General features: G+C 37.4%; 1 long non-coding RNA gene across 1 annotated transcript in view; it reads left to right on the top strand.

Annotated features, from left to right (window-relative positions):
* Positions 1-27,218, top strand: part of LOC116782041 — a 153,500-nt gene that overhangs the window by 11,990 nt on the left and 114,292 nt on the right. The window contains exons 2-3 of the long non-coding RNA XR_004355101.1: positions 17,249-17,378; positions 19,016-19,253. This is a non-coding gene — a long non-coding RNA (uncharacterized LOC116782041). The remainder of the gene's footprint in view (positions 1-17,248; positions 17,379-19,015; positions 19,254-27,218) is intronic.

Genomic DNA, 27,218 nt, shown 5'->3' with positions numbered 1-27,218 from the left:
CCATGGAGATACAATTTAGTAATTTAACTTCTGAAGTCAGTTGTTTAATAAACTATTACATTTTAATATGGTTTTGTTCTTGTCAAAGGGAATGATTCATTTCCCCACTGTCAATTGTTCCAGTTGAAATTATTAGTGCTTCCAGTGTTGAGGGGTGCTGGGCTCCTGTTTGAACATCACTACCGTGCTGTTCCCACTCTAACATATTGCCACTGTAATATTAACCGTGTGATCTCTACTGGCTGTAATTATTTTGTAGGAAAAGTTACTTCCATCATTTGAGTCTTCAATATTGATATATTTCATTATGTTTAATTCTGTTGGCAGAGAATAAGATACTGGTTTAAAGGAATATATAACTAATTGTACTAGGATTAAATGTATATTAGTATGCTCTAATAACGGATGTCCCAGAAAAAAACTGGCAAAGCCATTAAATAGAGGGAATATAATAGCAGATAAACTAAACAATACCTCTGCTGCTGTCTGAGTTGGTCATAGTTTTAAACAGATTTTTTTACTGGAATTTCAATATAAGCTTCTTGTTCATTTTCCTTTATTAAAAAAAAAAAAAAAGCTTTCATAAGAAAAGTATTCTTTAAAAAAATACAAAATTATTTGTTTCTGTTTATTTGTCTCTCCCTTCTTATGAAGATTTTAGTTATGTAATGTTGGGATGTAGGTTTAATATTGTCTGTTGGGCTCCTTCTTTTGCAAGTTGCTGCCAACTGACAAAATACCGTTAGAGACAGACGTGGTAATCAGTTAAATCGTTCTCCATATGCCTACCCATTAGTGGTAGCAATCGAGCGAGGGTGGTGGACATTTCCATTCTGCTTGTGCACAGAACTGCCAAGGGAGCGAAGACCAGGGCAGCTGCACCCACTGTGCCTTGAACCGATCCCTGCAACTCACCTGCCGTGGAGCCTGTCTCAGTGCGGAGTGGCAGGTCTGTGAAGATTAGGGGGTAAGGGCCTTTCCGCAAGCATCTGCTTATCACTGGCCTTGGTGACACGTGGGATTATTTGTGGTCAAGTCCTTTACCACAGCACTTACAGTTCTGAGATAAAAAGCACACACCAGAGTCCCCACTGCCTCTCCAGCTGAGATGGAAATTGGCATTATTTGAAATTCAAGGAGTTTTTACTGTACACAGGAATAATCCAAATGTGGAACGGCATTTGTTATTAACTGTAAATCCCCTTTCCCCTAAGAAAAACAGAGTAAATGCAGGAAATAAGCTCCCATTTATATACCAGAGAGACAATGCTTCATTGTCACTTATATTTTAAAGTCACAAGTGAAAAGTAAATGGAAAGTGGGAGCAAATATCAAGGTTTCAGTGGCACTGATCCATCCACAGTGCAGTCAATAGAAATTTTTGTAGCTTACTTGCAACCTATGAGAGAAGGCTTACATATAAAGAATATTTGATGGTTTATTCTTTAGAGAATGTGTTATTCTTTACCTGAGTGAAAAAGGGGGGAAAGTTCTTCACCTCTTTTTTTACTATTAATTCTGCAGATTTCATATATATTTACTCTTTACATGGCAGTATTTTAATAATATATTAAATATTTTTTCGAACACACAAGAAAGAACTTATGTTAGAATAATTCCAAGTATGCATTTCCAGAATGCCTGAAGTTTATTGTTACTAGATACTTATAGGTCAGGTAAGATTTAAAAAAAGGAGCTACAAACAGAATTTCCTTATAAATACTATAGAAATTTTTCTCAGCTCACCTTAACTCCCTTATCATCAAGTTTTTCCCTCAGAGAGGAGCATTCCCAAAAACATTATTATTCTCCAATAGTTATGTGCAAATTCTCAAGCAAATACCAACTTTCCTTCCTTGCATTTATTTTTTCTTCTTAAATTTTATTTAGGACAAGAAGTGCCATAATCTACATAGGGTCCCACATGGCAAAAACCATCCTGGTTCTCTCTCTATTCCTACAAAGAATTCATTGTAGACACAGTGTATGTTACTAAACCCACATAGCCATTCAGGTCTCTATAAATGTAGTCCTCAGCATTGCCCATTCCACTCTTCTATCATTTGTGTTCCAAAGAATTTCACTTTTCTTTGACAGTCTCAGAATTTCAGCCTTACAGGATATCGTAGGCAGAATGGAATGTAGAATTTTGGCTTCAGACAAAGTGGCATCTTTTCTGTAAGAATCTGCACAAGTTACAAAACACCACCCATCCCACATTGATATTATTTTCTCTCTCTCTTTCTTGGGCACTATCTCAAAGTCTGACCCAGACAGACATTTTATTCCAATGCCTAAATTCCATGCACCAGATTCATACTGAGTAAATCACACCGAGCATTTGTGTCTTAGGAATGTTTGTCAATACCATCACTATCTTGTTTGGCATGGGTTTATTTTTCTTCCTGTTCCTGTGACTGCAGAGGTGAGTGCATGCAACGTGTTGACTGCTGCAAAGAGTAAAAACTTACATTTATTTAAATATTATTATCTCTATTAGCATTTATTTGCTTGTTATACCTTATGAGTTCTACAAAGATGTTTTCCGCGTAGGAGAATGTAGGTGCAGGGAAAAGCTAATTTGCTATCAGTATGCTAGTGTTAGTATAAATGTCTGCCAATTAGATCTCCTTTTTTCCAGATTGAATATATACACATAAATTTTTACAAACTACTATGTCTTGCATGGGTAACACTGAAGGTATTGGGTCTGTATACAATAATAAAAACTTCCTTGTTTTTCACAAAGTGGAGACATAAGAAACAATGGCGTTCTTGATATCTATCTATAGTTTTAGCATGATGGTATCCTAGATACTGGCATAATAGAGGCATCAGATAAAATAATAATACTCAAATGATGTTTGCAAAGTTGAGCTCGTAAATGTCAAAGGTGATTTGAAGTGGACAAGAGTGAGTCTTAACAAATCGAGTAGGGGCTGCTGGCAATTGTTTCTGTTCTCGGTTCTTATTGAAACTAATATTGGACAAATTGAAAGAGTGATTGCTTTAGAGCCTTTGCAATGTCTTCACCAATCTGTTGCCCATTTCCATAAAAAATGGGAGTGAAAATGGCAGCTGACTTCTTTTGACCTCTCTCAATTTCACTGGAGCTCCTGTTGGAGGCCTGAAAAAACAGTTTTTCAAGCAGGCCATTATCTTCCATAGCAAGTTATTTGGCAGTTAAATTGAAAAATATCAGTCAAATAATCTGTTTAAGCCTGATCTGTCTGTATGCACTATGAATGGTAGCAAACATTAAAAAAAAAAAAAGAAACAAACAAAAAAAACCAAACCAAAACAACAACAACAACAAACACAAAGAACAAAAAGATAAAATAAGAAAAAAGCCTTAACCTGGAAGTGGACGAACAAGAAGAGTTAGTTCCTTTACCAGATTTTTGTTGTTGTTGTTATGTCAAATTCTTCTGCCCCTCTGCCCTCATGATTTGATTGTCAGCAATATAGCAAGATAAGGAGCTACCTGGAGTGCCTGAATCCTAGTCCTCCTTATATTCTTCACTCACTGGTTTCTACCCTGATGGAATCATTGACTAAAGGCTCTTTTGGTCCACTTTCCTTGCTAACTCATTCTCTTTCCATCTAGTATCTTTCCTTAGGTTCACCAAAGTATCACCACTTTCATTCCATAAAGTAGTTGCAGAAACACCTTCTTCTTCCAAAATTTAGAATTATGAACTTTTTCTTCTTAGAAACTTGCAATGCCACTAAACTTTCTCTTCTTTACAAAGGCCAGAATATAATATCCATGCATATCACAGATGTGCTGACTCTTAGTTTCCTTCAACTTCCTCTGTAACCAATAACAGAGATATTAATTTCTCTTGAAATAAGGTTAACCTATTTAGTCTAGAATTTACTCTTAGGAAATGTGTTTCTCTTCTATAGGGAGTTTCGAATAATTGTTCTCCTAACCTATACTTGTCTTTCAAGTACTTAAAATTAGGCAGAGAAGTGGATGTTCTGTGACTTTGGAGAATCCTTAAAATGCTTGGGACCCTATTCCATGCTTCAGATCACTCAGCCTAACTGAGATTACCCAGCAAACACCTGACTGCACTAGGTGAACAGCTTTGACCCTATTTCCACTTCAGCTGTCTTACATTAAGCTGATTCTTTCTACCTCAATGCCATGTTGCTAGAAGATATCAAGACTCTATAGTCCTCTCCTCCCTCCTGCATCTTCAGTATAGGTATCCTTTATGTCCTCTCAGATTATCTATGGGTTTCAGAGGTTCTCTCACAGCTGCTTCTAGCTATTACTTTGCCTGGGTTTCTGGTCCCAGATTTTCCTGGCTGCTGTTCAGTCACTAGTCCCTTCTTGTTTTGGGAAGTAGGTAACTTTCACTCTCTTCTTTCACAGAAACTAGGCACTTCATAGAGAAAATCATGATTTCATCTGAGACAGGAATTCACCCTTTTTCAACTGACCATGACAGTCACATAAGGATTCTTCTTGGCTTAGTTTCATGTCTACAAGTGCCCAAGTGCCCTTTCTTAAAATTTCATTTGCTTCTGAACATAACCTTTCCTGCTGTGAGATTTAAAAAAATTTATTATTTGTCTTTGGAATATCTTAACTAAAGAATTTGGCTGAAATTTCAAGGTTGGAGTGCAGTTACTGAAAAAAAGATTTCTCTTGTAGTGATTTCTGGGTTAATTAATTTAAAATGTGATTGCTGTATCAGAAGCAGCTTCTTTTTTAAAAAAAAAAAAACAAAACCAAATGCAGAGTTTTTCAGCAAAAAAAGACATATTCTTGTTTCCTATTGTATGAGTAGAAAGAAACAATTTAAAGTTTGGAGAATTCTTCTTACTTTTTTACCTTCTTCCATTGTGAAGATACACTATGTTTAATTAAGGACAAAACTACTAGATATACTCAGACAAGAGTATTTGGTTCCTATCAGTAATCATAAGATTATGCTAGGCAAGGAACTGTGTGAACAATAAAGACACTAAAGTTACAGAACCAGAGACAGTTACAGCTGCCATTTCTGAGACCCGTTGAAGATAAGTTATTGACCAACGATGTTATAAAGTTATAATGCCTCAGCAGTAGCTCAAGCTTTCTGCAGCTCTATCCTAGTTTCCAGTGGAGTTAACATACGGTTATCATGTTACAGCAAAAGAGTCTCTTGTAATTGGTAACCCATTAGGTGATGTACTGGTACTGAGTCAGACCATTTCTCTGAATCCTGATTTCAGAAAAGTGGATCTTCATGAAGGTGCAAAGCTGAAAGGTAAATAACTGTGGTTATGTATGCCAAGCTCAAAAGTTGACCTATTTTTTGCCAATTTTCTCCTGCTGTGTAACTTTTCTCCAAATGATTGTTTGCTTCTAATCTCATTTACTTTTATTTTGGTTTGTTGGACTTTAGGACTCCAGGACTATCCAAATACTAAGGGATAATATAATCAGATTAAGCATACATTCCAATAAACAGAATTCTCCCTTGCAATGCTTTGGTGTTGTCAATCTACAGAACTTCCAGACTGAATATCATTATTTCACTCACAGACACCCTTCTATTTCCATGAGGCTATAATATTAATCTTTTACTTTTCCATCTGTCCTTTCTAAACTCAGATAATTTTTATTTTTCGACACTCCCTACAGTGATTCTGAGAAAGACTCAGTTCTGATCAGAGGTTCTCACTAGTCAGAATCTAACTGTAGCACTATATTCTCATCATGATGTGTCTGAACCTAAACCCAACCATTGTTTTTATTACTACAATTATTACTTCACTGCATAATTCAATGCATACATATTTCATATTTGTTTGCTCCAGAAGAATGAACAAAACAAAATCTATCTCTTTTTTTTCTTTATTTTTAAGTCCTTCGTCTTCCACAAGATTTAAATATCAGACTATGAATGATAGGTAGATCCACTATAAAAACCTTCCCTGATATTTAGGGTGAGAATCAGGATACAGACTGGTCCCTTTACTTTCACTGGGTCCAAGTTTTTGATCTTGGTGTACTGGTTTTCCCTCTGGAAAATTTTTTCAATTCACAGAGGAAAACACAAGATTTTTGTGTAAGTGTGTAACAGTGAGGATAAAACAGGACTCTGTCAGCTACTGCAGGCAGCTTGGCTGACCAAACTGCTTGCTTTCCAGGGCAGCTTCATTCTGTGCCTTTGCAGGTGCTGGGAAGTTAAAAATAGCATGGTTTACCTCTTGGACAGACATGGCGTTAGATTTCAAAATCCTCATCCTTAGTAAGAAACTAGAATAAAAGGGCATTGTGGTAGACAGCAGCATGGGAGGTAGGGCTCAGAGTGATTGGAAAGTGAGCTATCTCTGCAAAAGTATTACGTGTGACCTACTGTCCTCTTACTCCATTTGCAAGGCTGTGGTCCAGCAGATTTGCAGTCTCCAGGGTCATAAATCCACACACATAGACATTTTTCCTCCATCCCATCAGTTCCCTCTCTGTAAAAGTACCATTTCTGCGCTGTTCCTCTGTTCATACAAGGGAAGTGGCTGATGCTGAGGGGTAACAAATTGTGGCAGTGCTGTGGCCAAGGCATGATTCATTCACAAGCTTGTGAAAGGGTGAGCAGGTGATATCCTGCCCTCCCGAGGGATTGGTACCAACAACTCGGGCACTGGAGGGTACAACACAGGCCTCCCCTTCTGTCTGTTTGCAGGAGCCATGGTTTGCCTCAGATGCAGCTTTGAGTACTTTAAGCTGCAGTACTTTAAGCTGCAGTACTTTGTGGGCGACAGGCTCTTTTCTAAAACGCCTTTCTCACACAGGCATCTTGTCTTTCTAGGCATGCCATCCTTCTTTTTTCTATTCTCAGAGTATTCTTTTTGGGGGGTTCAGTGGAAGCGCAGCAATCCCCTGAATCTGACCTTTATAAAAGTATGGAAAAGGGTAAAAAATACTTCTTTTTACTCTATCCTTTACAATACCTTTATGATTTATAAAAAACAACAGCCACTGAACTTTCTCACTTTTATCTTTGTTTTATTTTTAACAGTGTCAAATCTTGATACCCCCCTCCTTTTCATGAAGACTTTTTAGGGAACTTTGCAACTGGCAGTATTCAGAGCTCTTTCCCAAAGGGCTGACCGAGCCTTTTTCTATGCGCTTGTCAAGAATTTAAGTCCTGTAAGTGTGTATGGGGGGAAAAAAATAAAATTAAAGAGTATGATTTAAATGTCCCATCCTCCTGTCATTAAATGGCTTCCAGTCTTTTGTCCCTTTTGTTGTCATAATCCTAGCAGTTCTCCAGACTCCTGGAGACTTATCTAGGGAAAACATGGAAATCAATACCTGAAAAACAGATGGGTTTGGAGGACAGAAAAGATTATTTTCTGGTTTATTTATATGTTTAAAGAAAAGACAGCTAATAAGCACATTTTATACATAGACAGACACACATGTATAAGACTTTTAAATTCCTCTATACCCCACTGTCTTCAAATGGGTATGAAGAGGCAGTTTAAGTATTCTAGGTAATAGCACAGACTGATTATCAGAATTCCAAGCCTTTTTTCCTACATTATATTCAGTTATGGGGTTTGTGCTGTTTTTTTTCTGTACTTACAAATGTATATCTGGCATAATATCAAATACTACGTAAAATTCCGTAGATCTGAATTTCACTTCAACTTGCCAGTTGTGTCAACTTTAGATATGATTTTTTTTTCTCCTACAAAGTCTTACTTTTAAAATATGGATATAAAATAACAATTAGAGTACTGTGTCAATCAGTGACCACTATTTCAACCTGCTGCTTTCCCTTAGAGCAGCTTATACATTACACTCTATTCATACTGTGGAACTACCATACCCTAGAATGAATACAAAATAGGGATAAAAAGCTTTTTGTTTCAAGGCTCCACAAATGTGGAATCAGTTACCAGTTGATTTAACAACAATCGAGAGCTTTTCATGTTTTAAGATGGAACTGAAACAATACTTCATGATGACTAGAAGTTGTAGTAATTGTTTTAATTGATGTTATTCTAGTGTTATCTTGGTTTATTGTTTATTTATATGCATTTGTTTATCACAGGTCATGCTTGAAAATGGGCTTTCATCTCAATTTACATAGTCAGCTAACAAATATATATGTATGTGTATCTGCTACACTTGTTTATATTTGACAGCAAAACCATATGTATTCTACATTTATTTCTTGCCTTTATGTTTGTGCTATCGATTAAGACATCTGAGTTTGATTTCAGCTTGACTTTTAAGTTTTCAGGACAAACCAAACAAGTATGTATCTAATAATATCAGTCAAATTATTGTTTAGCTCCAGAGCACAAATTAAGTTAAAGCATTGACTAAGCACATATTCCTGTGCTTTATAAAGCAGTTCAGTCTTTATTTGCAGGGTTTTACTCCTGCACTGTGTTGTCTTTTAGCAGCATTAGCATTCAGAAATTATTTCTATATCTCTAAAGGCTAACGATGTACTAAAAACAATGATAACATCACTTGTAGAGAAATCCAGTCTGGTGTCAAGCATTTATTATCATAGCTGATAAAGTAATGGCATGTTTAATTTACACTCCTTGTGAATGATAAATATCTACGTAAGTATTTGTGCCTGTCTTTACACATCTAGCAAGTAAACTAACCAGTATATAAGAGGAACAGAGAGGAAGAGTAAGTCATTATTTCATGTGTTTCATTTACAAACTCAGAAGTCACAAATGTGCAGCTGGGAAATGTGTTTCTCTCAAAGCTTCAAATTTGTGACATGTTAATTCATACATAATTGCAGTCACATGGTCTTCCTCAAGGGCATTAGCTCAGTATTCCCAGTACAGTACACTCACCTGTAACAGAAGAGTGGACGAAAGTGATTTTCATAAATCAGATAAAACTGCTCAATAAATCCTAAACATCTTTCATCATTTCTAACAGAAAATGAGCTTAGTTATGTAAGCAACATTTTTTAAATTTGAATGGTCTTTGGAAACTGGTAAGTGAGAAAATAAAGGGCAAGGCTATGTTATTTTTGGTTATGGAATCTGTCAGTTAAAGGTTGCACAACCCTGGACCAAATAGTACTCTGACTTGCATCCCATGTTACCCATGGACGACCTTATGTCCGGACACTAAATATTTCCATTAAACAAGAGCACTTTTCTACTGTGACAGTCATATGATAACATTGTCTGTGTCATTGTCTACGTGCAGCTGTTTGCAAAAATGTAGGCTTTTTCCTAAAAATGTTGTCTTTGGTACTCTGACTGCAGAGTGAATAATACAGTATGAAAGGAACCTGAAGGAGCCGTTAGGGTCCATTGTGTCAATCCAGCTGCTACACATGGATATTAAGTCCACATTTAAAAGTGCTTATGAAGCTTTTTCTGTTTGTTTTGTTTTGCGGTCCATTCTCAAGCATATTCTCAAGCATTTCCTTGTTGGAATACCTAAACTACTCTGAGCTAGACCTTTGACAAATTCCAATTTAAATTGAAAACACTTTTAGTTATACAAGAGAAATATTTTCTTTTTTTTTAAATCAGGGGAAATTTAGAAAAAAAAATCACAAAGATTTGGTTACTAAAAAAAGCATCTTGTCTCATCTGAGAGCTGGTTGTCAGGTTCCAGTCAGCTTTGTATTTAGTCTCCTGAAAGTAGGAATTAGAACGGAAACCTGACTGACCTTGAATGTTGGTATTATTGTTCAAACAACCACAAATTTCTCTTCATAAGAACAGTATTCAAATATCAGATTAATTCACTGTAGACATATGTTTGTCATCCAGAATTTCATATTTCTAATAATTCATTTGCTAGAATACTTCGAATTTAGAGAATCAATCTCTTGAGTGTAGCATAAACACAGCATCACAAATGAGAATGCCAAATTTAAACTGTTTAGTCTGGGAATTTATTGCTGGCACTGGAATGGTTGTTGGCAGAAGATGTCCATATAGGGGGTTCGTTCAGCTACTTCATTTCCAGTCTATGTGATTAAGCAGTAGTTTGAGGACACTTAGTATTTCAATGCAGTAGGCAACAAAAAGAAAAACACCCTCCCTTTTCCTTTCCATTTAATTGTGTATCGGTACCTCAGAATTTTGGCTTAAGTACTAATCTGATTTGCATTCATACGTGGGAATTGCTTAATTGAAAAAGTTTGTCATTAATATAAACAGCCAGTGTCCTGGATTTTGATACTAGTCCTAATGCTCATTTCACAGATGCTGATGAACAGTGCTTTTATCTAGAGTTTTAACAACCCAAGTTACATATATGGTGCTGATCGAGCAGGTAGGATAGGGCTAGGGGATCTGTGTTCCTGAAAGAAATTTACTTTAGCATTTGCCATGCTCCAAGCAGAGAAAGTGTGTGTTTAGTGTATAAACTGTGCTTTCACTAGTTTATGGAAAGTATGGAGGTGAAGGCTTAAAAGGGCCTTTAGTGGGTTGACCCTTGCTGGACATCAGGCACCCACCAAAGTCACTCTATCACTCCCCTCTGCAACTGGACAGAGGAGAGAAAATATAACATAGGGTTCATGAGCTGAGATAAGGACCAGGGGAGATCACTCTCTGATCTCCATCACGGGCCAAACACACACAAAGTGGGAATATTAAATTTATTACTAAAAGAATCAGAACAGGAGAATGAGAAGTAAAATAAATCTTAAAAAAACACCTTCCCCCCACCTGTCCCTCCTTCCCAGGTCCTACCTCCTCCCCCCACCAGTGGCACAGAGGGATGGGGAATGGGGTTACGGTCAGTTCAATGACAGGTTGTTTCTGTTGCTGCCCAGAGAGAGGAGTCCTTCCCTTTATCCAGCATGGGGTCCCTCCCATGGGAGACAGTCCTTCATGAACTACTCCAATGTAAGTCCACCTCACAGGCAACAACTCTTTGTGAACTGCTGTAATGTGGGTCACTTTTCCACAGGGTGTAGTCCTTTAGGCACAGGCTGCTCCAGCATGGATCTCCCACAGGACCACAAGTCCTACCAAAAAAACCTACTCTGGTGTGGGCTCCTCTCTTCACATGTCAGCAGGTCCCCACCAGGACCCTGCTCCATCATGGGCACCCCATAGGGTCACAGCCTCCTTCAGGCATCCACCTGCTCTGACGTGGGTCTCCTCCACAGGCTGCAGGTGTGTCTCTGCATCCCCGTGGTCCTCCATGGGTGGCAGGGGCACAGCTGCCTCACCATGGTCTGCTCCACAGGCTACAGGGGAACCTCAGCTCTGGTGCCTGGAGCATCTCCTCCTTCTCTTTGTCCACTGACCTTGGTGTCTGCAGAGTTGTTCACATGTTCTCACTCAGCTATTCTCTGGCTGTAGTTTCATCTGCCTAATAACTTTTCTTTTCTCCTTCCTAAATATGTTATAACAGAGGTGTTACTCTTATCCCTGATTGGGTCAGCCTTGGCCAACAGTGGATCCATCCTGGAGCTGGCTGGCATTGGCTCTGCAGGACACGGAGGAAGCTTCTGGCAGCTTCTCACAGAAGCCACCCTTGTAGCCACCTCCCAGCCCTTCTGCCAAAACCTGGCCATGCAAACGCAATACAGGGCTTTAAAGACAAATCCTGCCCTTGCCTGAAGTGTGCTGTGGAAAGGTGTCAGGCACAACCAGACACTATTTAGACCCAAGAGTCACCCTGTGTCTGGAAGATATGAAAACTTCTGTTCCCAGCTGACACCTAAATGTGCACCAGTCACTGGCTGCTCTGAGGATGGGAAACGTGGTCACCCCTCTAAATGTATTAGGCAGATACATATCAGTATTAATTTAAGCCTAGAAAACACATGTCTGCATTTTCTCTTTCAGATGAAGACAGGGATTACAGACAGGGGAAAAAAAAATCACAATAGCAAATAAACCTCTCATTGTACTGCACAGGGTCAGAGAATCAGAGCGCTAATTACCAGCAAACATACCCCATGCAGGTCATTCAGCCCGATCTTTCTTTCTCCTTCCCTCATTTTGCCAGGATTGATTTCATTAAACTTAAACCCTTGCTGATAGATCGACTAAGTCTGGCCTTCAAATCCTGCAGTGGAGGTGATTCTGGAAAGCTTCTAGATGGTTTGCTTCATGTCCTAACTGTTCCTGCAGAGTAAAGTTTTTCTTAATACTTAACCCTGTTATCTATGTTGCATCTAAAGCCCATTCCTTCTTGTTTTGTCCCCAGTGACTAATGAGAACAATTGGTCCCTTTCCCCTGGGTAACACCCTTTCATGCAATTATCGAGAGTTATTGTGCCTCCCTTTTGGTTTTTCTTCTCTAGCCTGAACATATCACAGCCTCTTAAGCTTTCCTCCTCAGCCTTATTTTCAATATCTCTTAATTTTTATGTCCTTCTCTTAAGTCCGTTTTATTTTTCTGTATCCTTTGAAAAATGTGTTAGCCCAAACTAAAAGCGGCTCTCTGGATGAAGCTCAGGAAGGAAACTGTCCTTCTTGTATTATACATGATGCTCCAATTAACACAACTTAGCATAGCATTTGTCTTTTCTCTGACAGCATAGTCTTTTTTCCTTGTTCAGTATATTGTCCATTATTACTACTAGTCCTTTTGCTGGAGTTTTCTGATCTAACTGGTTATATCTGTAACTTTGGTCTTTCTACTCTTAAGTTGTTCCACCATCTGCTTTGAGTTTCCATACAGCCACATATGCTTCCCATCTTCATACTTATTTGTACGTGGCTTTGTGTTATCTTAATCATTGTCCTAGTGCCACCAATGTTAGCCATTGGAGTAATTTTGCTATATTATCTGTAGGATGGACTTGTTCCAGTAACTGAATACTTCCACCAGCAATACCAAAGCCCTATCAGAAGCTTATCTCCACACCATCTCAACTATTGCTACTGTGTTTGCAGGGATTAAAAAATTATGTATATACATGTTATTTCCTTGGAAAAGGAAGGTTTCCTTGTACGTAGTTAATCAATGATCTATGAAAACACCAAGGAGGCTAGAGTATAATTATGCAAAACACAATTTTCCTTACAGTGTTTTGATGTGGTATCTCCTTTCATCTTAATTATAAAATCAAATATTCAGCAATCTTTCACCAACTGGAGTTTCAAAACCCCATTTCAGAAACCTGGACAGGTGATGTTCCAGAACCAGAATATGCATGCATCTGCAACACTCATGGAAGGCAGACAGAAGAGAATGCAGCCACTATTGAATTCCCACCCAGTGACTTTGTAGGACTAGCTGGCATAAAAGCCTTGAGAGACTATTCTGTGTTGGAACTGCTACGTTATTACTCTTCTGAAGCCCAGATTTGAGGAGCTGCAGCTCAAGATTTAGAGGCTTCTCTTTCTTCAGCAGTAAATATAGAAGACTTCATAGCTCCAGAGTGGACCAAGGAAATATTCTTCAAATCAGATTTTTAATAGAACAACGTTTGTCAAATTTTGGGAAAACATTCAGATTCATCAAAGTGATATTTTTCTCACCATACATCATTTCGTTAGGAGCTCTGTGCACACGCTCACAAAGACTCTTGAAGTACATTCATTTATCTACACACATCTGAATCTTTCTAGCTGTTTTTACTATATTCTTGATGCAGAGGAGGGCTCAAAATTTCCCTTTACTCTTACTTAGCTTTTATTTCTCTTACTCTTTATTGTGCATGAAATAATGCTCTTTGCTTTTGCTGGACTAACAAATATTTATAATGTTTATTCATTTGCTTTACCCTTTTAACATGAATTGGAACAGTTTGTCTTACTCAGGTTTCCAGAGGTTTGTCTACCTCACTTGCTCAAAATGCATTCCCAGGACCAGACAAGAGCACACTGTGCCTGCACACAACCCACACCAGGGCCTTGGGCAGCATGCCCAAAAATGCCTGGCAGGGTCCTAACCACCTACTTACATATTAATACCACCTAAGAAAGCCCCATGTGTTGGGGCTCACAGGATGTCGCATGTGCTAAAGAAGCATGTTTTCTGCCCAGACGTTGCTGGGTGCAGAGGCTGGTCCAGCCCACAGGACAATCATGGGGCACCTCTCAGAGAAAGAGTTACTCCTTTTCACAGAGGTGAAATTGCCACCATGGTCAGATTCAGGCATTTTAGAGTGAGGAGTGAGATACCCAAAATATGAGATTTTACAATATATTAATATATGTATATACTTATACATGTTAATTTATGATATACATTTCTAATGGGACAGGATTACTAAGAGAAGAGAGAACTCTTTCTTTTTTATTTTTCTTTTCCTTTACTTTCTTCTTCTTTCTTTTCCCATATTTCCTTCTCTTTTTTTACTTTTTCAAAGGAGACAAAGAGAAAACAAAGTCTCTCTTGCTGTATTGTCATTCTGGAAGCAGCACTGAGGTTTCTGCAAGAAAATGTTGATAACTCCATATGGTAGAAAGTCCACGTAAACAATGACTTTGAACAGGCCACATGCTGAGACAGTGACACTAGGTTAGTGTAGCTCTCCCCTCTAGCACAGCTGTAACTTATGCCAGTAATAAAAGATTTCTGATGGTGTGTTATTCCCCAATTCAAAAAGAAAAAGAATTTTTATCAATAACAGTACTTTTAGATTAATATAGTTGCTTAAACATTAAAGCTTCTGCAGCGTAGCATTTAACAGCATAGTTAAAATTAAAACCATGAATAAACACCCCACCTCAGATTGACATTATGTTATGAGCCATTCCTAATAAGGATCTGACCATTATCTTACCACTGTCTATGCCAATAACATTGCCTGTAGGAATAAAATATTTCCGTGTACAGTGGGTATTTCAGACCCGATTCTCCCAAATGAGAGTGGGACTGAAACCCAATGTACTGACTCACCACAAAGATCTTTTCTAGTCTGAGGAAAACGTAACTCCCAGAATAAATTACTGTACACATTTTCTTTTGGGCCAGTTAGCCAGTTACTACTTTGCAATAATCATTCAAACGCTCTTATCTCCTGTTCTAGAAGGCTTGCTTTGACATGTTCAAACATTAGCTGCTTGTTACAGGAAGACTTACTTTCCAGGAATACAAAGATTCAGTCTTTCATCAAACTATTCATAGCGGTACATTTACTCTCCCTGAAAAAATTGTTTCTGTTGATACAGTTCAACTACACTGAAGAAGAAGTTCAGTTCTGAGCAGATGATTAGGATGACTGACTGCAAGCCAGGGCTAAGAAATTACTAAATATTGCTGGTGTTAAGAGCACTATGATTTCTCTATATATATCGCTTCTGATTCTTTAGCCATTTTATTCCTCCTCCTCAAAAAAAAAAAAAATAGGAACCAGGAACTATTTCAAGATGTTTCCTCCCCCCCCCCCCTTTTTTTTTACCCATGTTTTTACAATCTTCTATTTATCATAGAATTTTCCAGCAGCAGGAGAACCACAAAAAAGTTTTGTTTCATGATATGGGAAACAGGACCAAGATAGAAATCTCTCTCATTTTATGAGCATATGAGAAAATACTCTAAAGACGTATACGAGCCTCTTCATTCTCAAACACTTCCTCTGACTGATTTTAGACAGCTAAAAGTTTAAGTCATTATTGGTGTCACTTTTGGAAGTTTTGTTCTTAACACATTAGGACTGATGAATAAGGCATGGGACATTCCACAATATCCCAGCTGGGGGATTATACAGCTGGACAAAATTATCCTTGTTATTTTGGGGTTTTAAATGATGATATATCTTTTGATAAACCTTCTTGTTATAGCTGAGTAGTAGAGACATTATAGGACATAAATAGAGACATAATAGGACAAAATAATTCCATGAAAATAATGTTTTAATTTTGAACAAATGTGCCTTTAACCAGAATGTTTGTGAGATGCCTTGTGATTACTGAAAAACGAGAATAGAAAATGATTTTTGAATTCTGAAATATGATGGTTTACAATAGAAAACCTGACTTTGAGTTACTTCCACTCAAACACAACATGTGATGTGTTCTGCACTGACTAACTGACGTAACAATATTGAATGCCAAATTTTGAATATCAAACACTCACAGTGAAGTGTTCATAAATGATACACCTTCATTCAGGGAATAATTCTGAATAATAAATCTAAGAAAATCATAAACTGGTCTTGTACAATTCACAAATAGAAAAAGGAGATGAGATTTGTCTAACAAATTATTTGGAGTGAATTATGCATCCAGCAGCTACCTGAGTCCCTAATCTGTATTTTCTAAAATTTGTATGGGATGTCTCCTCTAGCAATTTTGTGATATAATTACCTAGATCAGCCGTTCCCCAGCTGGATCCTCTATAGCAGCACCAGTGTGCTTATGTATTCCTGGATGAGACTGCTTTAGACACCGTTTCCTTATGCCACTTCCACATTACCTTTCTAAGCAGATTTGTCACCTGTTCTGGGAGACGCGGTGGCCTCCATTTCCTTCAGTGACCTAAAATAATTAAGAGTTAAATCTCCTGTCTTCAAGTACTTTTGCATATGCTTAAATTTATGCACATGAGTAATTTCATTGATTTTAATGGGTCTATCCATAGGAGTACATTTAAGAAAAGTTATTTGAAGTTGTGGCCTTTTAAGAGATTTGTCTTCTAGTGTTACATGATTCCTACTTCATCAGTAAATATTGCCTAGCAATGTCCAAAACATAGACTACTAATCAAAGGACCTAAGAGTTATCGATAATAAAAATCCTTAATAAAATTAACCAACTTTGCATGCATTTATATAATTATTTTCAAATATATGTGTGTGATTTACATTGAAATATATGAAATCAGAAAAAGACTCACATGTTCAGAGTCTTCTTTTGCTTTTGAAAGGTACTTTGGGTCAGACTCCCCAAAAAACCTCAGCACTTCATTGCAGTTTACAGAGCTGCTGGTAGTAAATTTGGCTCTGAACATTAAGAAAAATTCTGTGTTTTTTCAGCCATCTATGGAAGTAACACTGACACCAGGACAAGTATAAATGAGGATGGCTGTAATGTATTTCACTGCTTGTAACCTATACAGACAGCACTGGAGTGCAGCAGGCAGCTGAAGGAGCTGCTTTTTGGAAGAGGCAGTTGGAAGGAAAATCTAAATGGGCTAGCTGTTAAGAACAAGAAGCTTTTGATTTAGGAAATATTAAAAGTGAGTTCCTGGATTTTATTCCTGACACACACCCAATTAATATATTTTCCAAAACCAAGACATCATATTTGCAGGATTTATTTAATATTAACGGAGGTATTAAAGGGGATAAACTACTACCTGTAAGATGCTTTTAATTTTTTTTCACAGGTCTTGTTTCAAAAATACAGAAGCTGTTTCTGACCTAATTGATCAAAAATGCTTTTCTTCTGGAAAGAGTGCAAAATGTCTTCTTTTCAAGGCAAATGACTGTGGGGACTGGTGAGAGAGACAAAGAAAGGTAATATATGCTAAAAAAAGTGCCAGAATTTGAGCTGGAAGTAAACCTTCATCATAACATGCTTTTTGATATTGCTCATACAATCATTCAGAGCTTTTATTTCTTCATTTGGATGCATACAGCTAGTTAAAAATGTCTGTTTCAAGTCTTTTCTTCCTATTTGTTTTCCGAATTTCTTGGAAAGGATATTCTTCAAAATTGTTTATGATTAAACTTTAGAAATTTCCACTTCTAGGAAACATCACACAAAAATAAGGTTATTAATTAAATAATTTCACTAATTCAATAGAAAAATGTTCAGAATAAATTATTTTTTTATGAAGGATTTTTGGAGAAATGTCCAGATATCTTATCCCAGAGCTACTCAAAAAGTTTATTTTTGTTCCAGCTGTAAAGTTCATCTACTCTCTTACTATGATAATTATATACATATTTTAATCACCAGACAAATTACTAGAAAAGACTAGGCTTGTCATAAGAGAATAATTATCACCTACCTGTAAAAGTATTTAATTTGAAGAAATTTTTCAGTTAAGTAAAAAAACACAAAAATCACTACAATGTTCTCTTACTGTACACACATATATGTTTCATAAATGGAAGGATTCCCTTTCATACACTTAAATTCTAATTTAAAAAACACAAACTATTTACACATTATCTCCTCATTCTTTAGATAAAGTACTGAACAAAGAGTACTAAGAACCCTCCCAACAGGTTGACCTTTCACCTGTGATCTAACCTTACTTTCCTCTCTTTTCTTCTTTTTAATAACTGCAGGGACACCATTTATCAGATACAAGAGGAATACCTTACATAAGGACACATAACCCAGGACTCATTTTAATATTCATGAGGTCGCTGGCTTTATTAAAGAAATTCAAGTAGGTAGTGAACACTGGATTGCATTCCTCCACAATATATCCTTTATCTGTTTGTTAAAGTAAAGCATTACTAACGCAGTTTTAGCTGCTCCTTCTTTGGAATTGAACTTCTTGGTAAACATGTAATACATGTTCTAGATTCTCCAGCATGTGTACCTACATTAACAACCACAACTATTTATAGTTGCTACCAGGGTCCTAAAGACATGAAAGTTTCCAGACCCAGCATGTTAGCTTTGCACTCACCGAAAGAAAGAAACAAAAAAATTTAGAAAATTCTCCCCTTATGTCAAAATCTAGAGGTTCATTTCCTACATCAGATTTTTTCTCAAAACTCTCTAGGAAAGGCCAGATTCAAAAACCATGAGGAAAAAAGGAATCCCTTATAGTTTTTTTTCTGGACAAATCTTGACATTTTCCAATTGTATCTCTCTACAAAACGAGAGATCATTTAGGAAAAAAACACAATTACTACATGAAAGGAAACAACATTCAAATGTTGTTAATTAAATGAGGGAGTGGATGTCAATGTTAATGTGTAGGTACATAAAAAGAACCTTATTTTGCAGATGTATGACAGGGCTCCCTGAAGAACACAAGTTTTTTTATATTAATTCCATGGTAGTTGAAAGCTACATAATCAAAAACACCTTCTAAGTTTGGCAGAAATATAACATTGGCTGTTTAAAATAAAAGGTCTGTATGGAAAGTTCAGTTTTGTTTTGGTTTTGATTTTTTTTTTCATTCCCCTAGGGTCATTGTGGTGAAGGAAATATTTTTATCTAGGCCTCAGGAAACGGTGGTCTGGCTAGTGACTGCAGTGCTGCGGACAGTTACATGCACAGTATTCACTCAGGGCAAAGTATGAGGCACTCATCTGCCCCTAAACTCCTAGACTACAAGAACTAATGTCAATATCCACCTGGAAATTCCTAGTGAGGAAGGACTGTGGAAGCTACCACCCTGAAACTACCCTTCAAACTCAAGCGAGGTGAGTCAGAAATGTGCAAGGCATTGGTATGGATAAGGAGAACCCTACTGAGTTAAATTTCAAACCAATATTCAATAAGAGGCCATCACACACCTCACATATAAATGAACTAAAGTCACAAGGAACATAGAGTTGTCTGATGGAGTCTTTGTGCTTTTCAGGTGAATACTTACAACGGAAGCAGTGTGGCATCTTGAAGTTAGGAAAAATCTGGCAGATTTTGTGAAAGTAGTTTTACGAATTTTCCCTCCTGTTTTCAGGACTTTAAAGATGTTTTTCACTTGCCTCTTCTAAGACCAGGAAGTCCATTTCCTTGCACATAAATCTGTAGCTCTGTCTGGGTTCTTCTGCTGTAATTCTGCCCATTCCAAACACCTTACAAGCTGATTAGCTTTTTCTTGGCTTCTTCAGAAAATATGGACTGAAACTGTTGACATCAGCTGTAAGGCTTAGAGTACACACAGTTTCTTAACTCCCAAAGGACCTTCCAAACATAAAGTTCACTTATAACACCATTTATGAGTTTAATCAACACTCTTGTCTCTGATAACCATTCAAACACATGCAGGCAAGTATCTTTCTGTTTTCCCTTTCTCTTCTATGATGATTTCATTTAGGAAAATACTTTTTGAAGGTGTTATATTTCAGCTTTTTTTTGTTTATTTCATTTTCTAGACACTTCCCATCATGTTACAGTTTAATTTATTCTGCAATTCATTTTTTTAATTAGGCATTTTTCTATAAGAAACCCCCAGCTTCCAAGTCTAATCAACATTGCTCTATCTTTCACCTTATGCATCATAAAAAATGACAAAATGCACTCTATTTTCTCTTTCTATTGGTGGCTATCCTCTGTCTTTACTTACAGATGTAGCCTTGTTTTCATTTTTTATTAACTTTGCTAGATGTTAGCACTCATCTCTTAGATAGTCATACATATTTGAAAATACTATAGGAATCTCAGAGGAAAATCTTACAGCTGGTCAGCAATAAATTTTTTAGGTGTGTGAGGGACATGGAGAGAGAGGAGAAATGCAGTTATAAGATTACAGCTGATACCAGGCATAATTTTTACAACTGGCCAGTACATTGAATTATTAATCCCATGCAAAACCTCTTAAAACCAATAAGAACAGATGATAAAACAGGCTATATTCTGGTTTACCTCTTTATTTGCCAAACCAAGACTTCTCACTAAAAAAGGACTAATGTCTGGCAAATTGCCTGGTTATCAATGTGTGATGTCTAGCTGGTGGTATGGGGAGCTGAGCTTTCACTGTGGTTGTGAAGGATTAGCAGCAACTTTGGTAGCACTAGTGGTAGACCACCAAGAGTCTGAGAATCAGACTTCTTTTTTACATTCACTTTGCCTCGGACTTCATTTTACTTTCTTCAAACACTTCAGACAAATCTACTCAGTAGTATCAAACAATGATTCCAGGGAGATAATCTTGTTTTGTATACACCGAAAAAATTCTGGCAGTCTTTCCTTTGAAGCGCTCCAAGTCTTCTGTGCCTGAGAGCAAAGGCTTGAAATTTTAAAAGGACTCATAACATTGATATAAATCCAAACCCATTCTAACTTGGACAAGTAAGGAACTTTTGGGAAAACATTTTCAACAGAGGTTTCACAGTATCACAGACTCATGAAAGGGTCTTCAGGACGTGTCTAGTCCAACCTTCTGCTAAGAACAAGGTCAACATTGAATTCACAAGCCAGGTTGTCAGGTCTTGAAAACCTCCAGGGGCAGATTCCACAGCATCTCTGGGCAACCTACCCTAGTGCTTTATTTTCCTCACACTTAAAAAGTTCTTCCTTATATAGAGTCAGAATCTCCGCCATTCTGGTTAAGTCTATTATCTCTTGATCTCTTGCCATGCACCTCAGTGATAGACTTATCTCTGCCATCTTAGTAGCCTATTCATAAGTGGCTCTGAGGTCCCCCTGCAGTAACCTCTCCAGACTGAACGAAACCCAACTGCTAAAGATATTCTTTACAGGAAATGTGCTGTAGCCCCTGGATTATACTTATTTTTGTCTTGCGTGCATTGGATTCCCAAAATCAAACACAATGTCTGGATCTGGCCAAGTATAGGAGAATAACCATTGCCTCAAAATACCACTAACACAATTAATACAGAACCACAGAAGAACCCTGTCTGGAAGGCTCCAACCTTTCATTTTGTTAAAGAGCCCAAAACACCATTAGGTTTCATAACTACCAGGGCACATGAACTGCTGGTTCATGTTTAGGCTACTTCCACCCAGATCCTTAAAAAAGCTACTCTCCAGACAGTCAGTCCCAAACCTGCAGGGAGTTAGTCCACACACACACATGCACACCTATCCCACTGAACAGTGAACTGGGGTGAGTATTTAGGAAGCAAGCAGGAAGCCTTTACCCTCTGAGGTAAGGAGCCAGGCAAAGGGCTTAGCCAGTAAAACCAGCACAGAAAAGGCACACAAATAAATCAGATGGAGATCTTCATGAGTAGAAGAGAGATCAGGACAGTTTAAGGGTGTCTAAGCCCAAATAAAAATTCTGAGATTGTTACTGTAAACAGTGATTTGACAGAGGATTTCATAACTGAGTGAAAATGGAGTCAAGTTAAAGGACCGCTTGTGAGGAAGACATTGAACTGAGAAGGCTATGGCAGCTTGGAAGTTTGAGAGAGAGGGGATAAAGGCATGGGAAAATGCCAGGTGACATCTGGAAAAACAAATACATAATCAAATACATAATCAAATACAAAACATTATTCATATTTAATAGGCAATTTTTTCTGAGTTCTTGGCTATGTCATTACAGCTTTTGGTTGTGCCTAATATGTATCATTAAACTCTATTTTTTATTTGCATCTTATCATATACTAAGTGGATGATTTTAAATTCCAAATAATACTAAGAGCAGCCTATTTCTTCACCTTAGTTTTATTGAAAAATAATGCAATATCAGCAGAGCTCTCTGACGGAAACTCAAAATCTCAAAGGCTGTTCAGCCTTTGGCCTTCTTTTTAAAACTGAGATTTTCTTTTGAAGGAAATACTGAAACTAAGTTTCTTACCTTTCAATTCCCTCCTCCTGGAATCAGGAGTCATACACTCTGGCTTCTTGAAGAGCAAAATTTGTTTAGACCATTCACAAAGGTTATTATTTTATGCACATGAGTAATGCAGCCTCTGTAAGTTGAATGTGATGTTATGTCTAGAAATGTTATGCATAAGATTTATCTTCAAAGATGTTTCTGAACTTAACTTATGCATATCTTTGCACTTAAATTTGATTTGATAACTTGTCAAACATATCCAATTTGTTTGTGTTTTTCTGTTCTCTTCTCCATACTGGGAAGTACTTTTTACTAACTTGACATTGGTAAAACGAGTATTAAGTTTATTAGCACCATCCACAGTTCTGTGACAAGAGAGAAAACAAAAGGCTGAGAGAGGAAGTAAGAGAAAGGAAAGGGAAGGGAAAGTTTGGGAAGGTTTGGGAAGGGAAGATTTGGGAAGGTTTGGGAAGGTTGGGAAGGTTGGGAAGGTTGGGAAGGTTAGGGAAGGGAAGGGAAGGGAAGGGAAGGGAAGGGAAGGGAAGGGAAGGGAAGGGAAGGGAAGGGAAGGGAAGGGAAGGGAAGGGAAGGGAAGGGAAGGGAAGGTTCTGGAAGGGAAGGTTCTGGAAGGGAAGGGAAGGGAAGGGAAGGGAAGGGAAGGGAAGGGAAGGGAAGGGAAGGGAAGGGAAGGGAAGGGAAGGGAAGGGAAGGGAAGGGAAGGGAAGGGAAGGGAAGGGAAGGGAAGGGAAGGGAAGGGAAGGGAAGGTTCTGGAAGGGAAGGGAAGGGAAGGGAAGGGAAGGGAAGGGAAGGGAAGGGATGAAAATATGATCATAAGCCTATGAAAGTGTGTGGGGACTTAGATTACAAAGACCTGTAAAATACAACAGCAAAATAAAGAATAAGCATACACCATAATTCAGCTTTCCTTGAAGACTGTGTAATCAGTCTGGATGTCAAGATGTCAGGTTATTGATTCCAAACTAACTTTCTTTTTGAAAATGTCATGTGCTTTTTTGAAACATTAACTTGCTATCATTGCATGTAAACTGTATATACTTCTGTTAAAATTGTACCACTTTGACACCTTGCAGAACATGTAATTTCACTACTTCATGCTCCCAGTCTCCCCTGGTTGGTTCTGGCTGCTTAGCTGGGTTCATGTCTTGTGATTTGTCATTACCACGAGGATCCCAAGCAGCACCACCAGGATCACCAATGGCAGGGACAAGAATGAATCCTGGAGTATGTAGTCCAGGCAGAGACTATCCTACAGTGAAGATTGCAAGCCTGAAGTACTGACCTGTCATTGCCATGAAGTCTTATGTCAGTATTTCCACAGGGAATTATTTTCTTTCTCAACTGAAGTATTTTGAGGGTTGATTTCTTTTCATCAAAACGTCAACATTTGACACATATAATGTCAATTTTCCAGCCATTCTACAGTAAATTGGACCAGATACAAATGTATGTGTATCTCTATTTCTCCATACTAGCTGTTTTTTTCAATGAGAAATTATGGAAAAAAGTGAAGATGTGTCAGAATCTATAGGCTCTAATAGTGGGATTCATCCACAAAATACAAAAATCTATAACTGAGACATCTACATCTGAGGTTGTCACTCTGGACTCTTTTCATAATCAATGGAGAAAAATAGGCACTTTAGGGTGTGATTCATCTTATCCTGAAGTAGATGGCTAAAACAGGTCAGCTGAATCATTTTTTAAAAGCACCTCTTATTCTCCATTGGCATTAGAGGGAATCTATGGTGACAACTTCAGACACTGACAGCTCAAGTTAAATAAAATTACTTATGTCTTAAGAGTCCATAGAATTGTTGTGCACAGACTTGTCCTTTTGCTCCATAATTTCACCTGTTCATTTTATTTGTTTCCAAACATGCAATGAGTTTTTCTTTTCCTTCCTGTTAAACCAATCTTTCTAACTTTTATTTTTTCCAACCTACATTACCTTGCATATCCTTTTTCTATTCCTCTCATCATCATAAAATCAGGCTTTAAAACAGCAATTTTAAGCCAGTATCTGAGATAAATAAATGCGTGCCATATCACCAAAACTGAGATTCTGTAGTAGTGCCTACATTTCTTGTTAGTCTCACCACTAATCTGTGGTCTTTTGAAATAAAAACCCCGTAACCAAATTATACCAGTTGTCTGATATGGGAGGCCAGGATCAGACAAAATATATTCTCATGTTTTTTTTCCCTATGTGGACTACACAGCACCCTTTAATAAAGGATGTCATTTAAAATAATAAAAAATTTCCAATTTCTCTGTACATGTCTGTGGATGTCATGAATTACAAAACTGTTCTCTTTGACGCCTTTGCTCACATATGAACCAAGGATTTTTAAGTAATTGCAGTGGCTTGGGAGTGAAGACTGCAAATACAAACTCATATAAATAATGAAGCTAATAGGTGGTACAGTCAACAATCTTTCTGCATTTTGCCGTGCCACAGTGCTAAAAGTACATGCCAGAGACAGCGATATCTCTTTCAAACTCTTCTAGAAATGAGGTGTGAAAGAAAGTCTCAACAGTGGTTGCAGACCTTTTCCATTTATTTCTCCAACATGGAGCATTGCCTTAACAGCATCCTCGAAGAAAGCAAACAGCAATAAATCTGACTTCCCTCCAGATAAATCCTGCAAAGGGATATAAAGAGTTAGGGATGGGGTATGAATTTCACTTCAATGCACCAGTAATCTGATTGAGCTAAATCTGGGGTGGAAGACTCAGATTAACTCCCAGCTACATACTGCAGGTTTTCAAATTTTCATGGTGTAAGAAGCAAAGAGGAACTTTTAGATCATCCAATCTACTTTCTTCTTGATCACAGGTACTTATCTTTCACACAGTTATCCCTACCTTGAGCCAAATATTTTCTCTGCAGCTAAAGTATATCTTCCTGAGAGTCATCTAATCTTGATTTGAAGATCTCAGGAGATGGAAAATCCACCACTTCCCTCTATAATGTGTTCTGATAGCTGATAGCTAATAGCTATCAGCATTAAAAGTGTGTGCTTTATTTCCAATTTGAATTCATCTGGCTTCAGGCTCCAGCCTTTGGTTCTTATTATACCTTCCTCCACTAGATTACAGAGTCCTTTCATATCCGTTATTTTCTGCCTGAGAAGGTATATATGCCATAAGCAAGTCACCTCTCAATCTTCTGCCTCATAAACAGAAAGATCCAAATCTCTCACCAGAAGGCATTTTTTCCCATTTTTAAAACATTTCTGTATTTGCTCTCTACTCTTTCCAGTAGCTTCACTGCGTCTTTCTGAAAATGAGGACTGCAGAGTTGATGCAATGTTCCAGCATTGTCCTCCACTGTCCAGCAGAAGATCAGCTCTTCTGCTCCCTCAGTGACCTTTCAGCAACCATGTCAGGCTTTTTCTATATCATCCCATTCTGAACTATTGCTTGATTGCTTATCTAGTATGAATTCTCTGTATTTTAAGGCACCCTTTTCGGTTATTCAGTTCTGTGGTTTTCATCCTCATTTCTAGAAAGGTAAGTAAAGATTGGGCTGTTATTAAAGCATCCTGTTTCTAATAGTCTAGTTTATTAAGCAATCTTTTCCACTTCCACAGTGTTCTCTTTGTTGTTTTACCACTGAATTATCCACAAATTCTTCAAGGAGTAATGTTATCCTGACTCCTGGACTGTTAACAAAACACTTGCAACTATTCCTCTACTACCAGTTTTTGTGAAATCAGAGGAGAAACGTCCCATTTCAGCTTTGCATTGTTTTGCATAAGAGTAGCAGCAGGGGAAGGGGTCTGACAAGTAACACTGTCTGATTATCTTCTATGGCATTCCTTATACGTCAGGACTTGTTCAGAATTATCATCAATGTACTGTCCATTTCTCCAGCTGCTCTTAAGAATTCTTACATGCTGGTTATCCAGTACTGCTGATTTCAGAATGTTAATCACTAGTTTTTATTGTTCAGCACCCTCTTTGATTACTAATGGGGAATCCTCTTCACTATCCTTATGCGACACCAGTAGGGCTGAACTTTGTTCACCTTGGAATGGCTAAGTCGTCTGAAGACATTAGTTTTGATGCATCTAAAAGTATTGCAGAATTCAGGATGAACTGGATCAACAGTTGTAAAGCAAACAGGTATGGTAGGAATTAAATATCATGCCAAAAACAGAAAGGATTATGCTTTCTTACACTTTACTTTCATATATATCAGTCACCCATGAAGTGGGAAAGGAAAGTTCAAATATCTCTCTTTTCTTCGAATAAGGGTCCTGTTCTCTTGTCTCACAGAAAATGGTGTAAGCACTGAGATAAATGAATCCTGAACAGAATAACTTCTGAAGTTCCACCACATTTTCTAAGAACCTAAATACATATTTGGCTATTAAGACGAAATCCAAATGCTCTTTAAAATGTTATTTTTCTATGTGCTGAAAATATAAAGAAAAAGAAATTTGTTCATATTTACCTGAAATGAAATATATCATTTAATAAAGAACAAAAAAAAATCAATTGTACAACACACACCTAAATACATAATTTAAATTTTTCAGACTCAAACCAGAAATATTTATTAAGAAGTTTACATTTTCAACATCATAGTGAACAGTTTTACCACCTCAATTTTCTGAAAGTTCTGCAGTATATGTAGATTATTTTCTTTGTGTAGAAATTAAGAAATACCATCCTGTTTATCACTGTTTGTCATATGTTTTTGCTTGTTTCCTCCAGCTGCTTATATTAATTTTCAGCACTTTATAGGTTACACTGAGATAGATATAGCTTAGGTCCATATTACGTTACATTACAACACAAAGTCTTTAATTAGTAATGTCATTTTGAATGATCTATCTTCTCTTCAACCAAAGACAGTACCTATCCTACCCATGAGACAGAGCCCTGTCT

Source organism: Chiroxiphia lanceolata, chromosome 2 (genome assembly GCF_009829145.1).
Source record: "Chiroxiphia lanceolata isolate bChiLan1 chromosome 2, bChiLan1.pri, whole genome shotgun sequence".
Lineage (NCBI taxonomy): Eukaryota > Metazoa > Chordata > Aves > Passeriformes > Pipridae > Chiroxiphia > Chiroxiphia lanceolata.
Note: the sequence above shows the minus strand (reverse complement) of the source record. Positions and strands in the feature narration are given on the sequence as shown.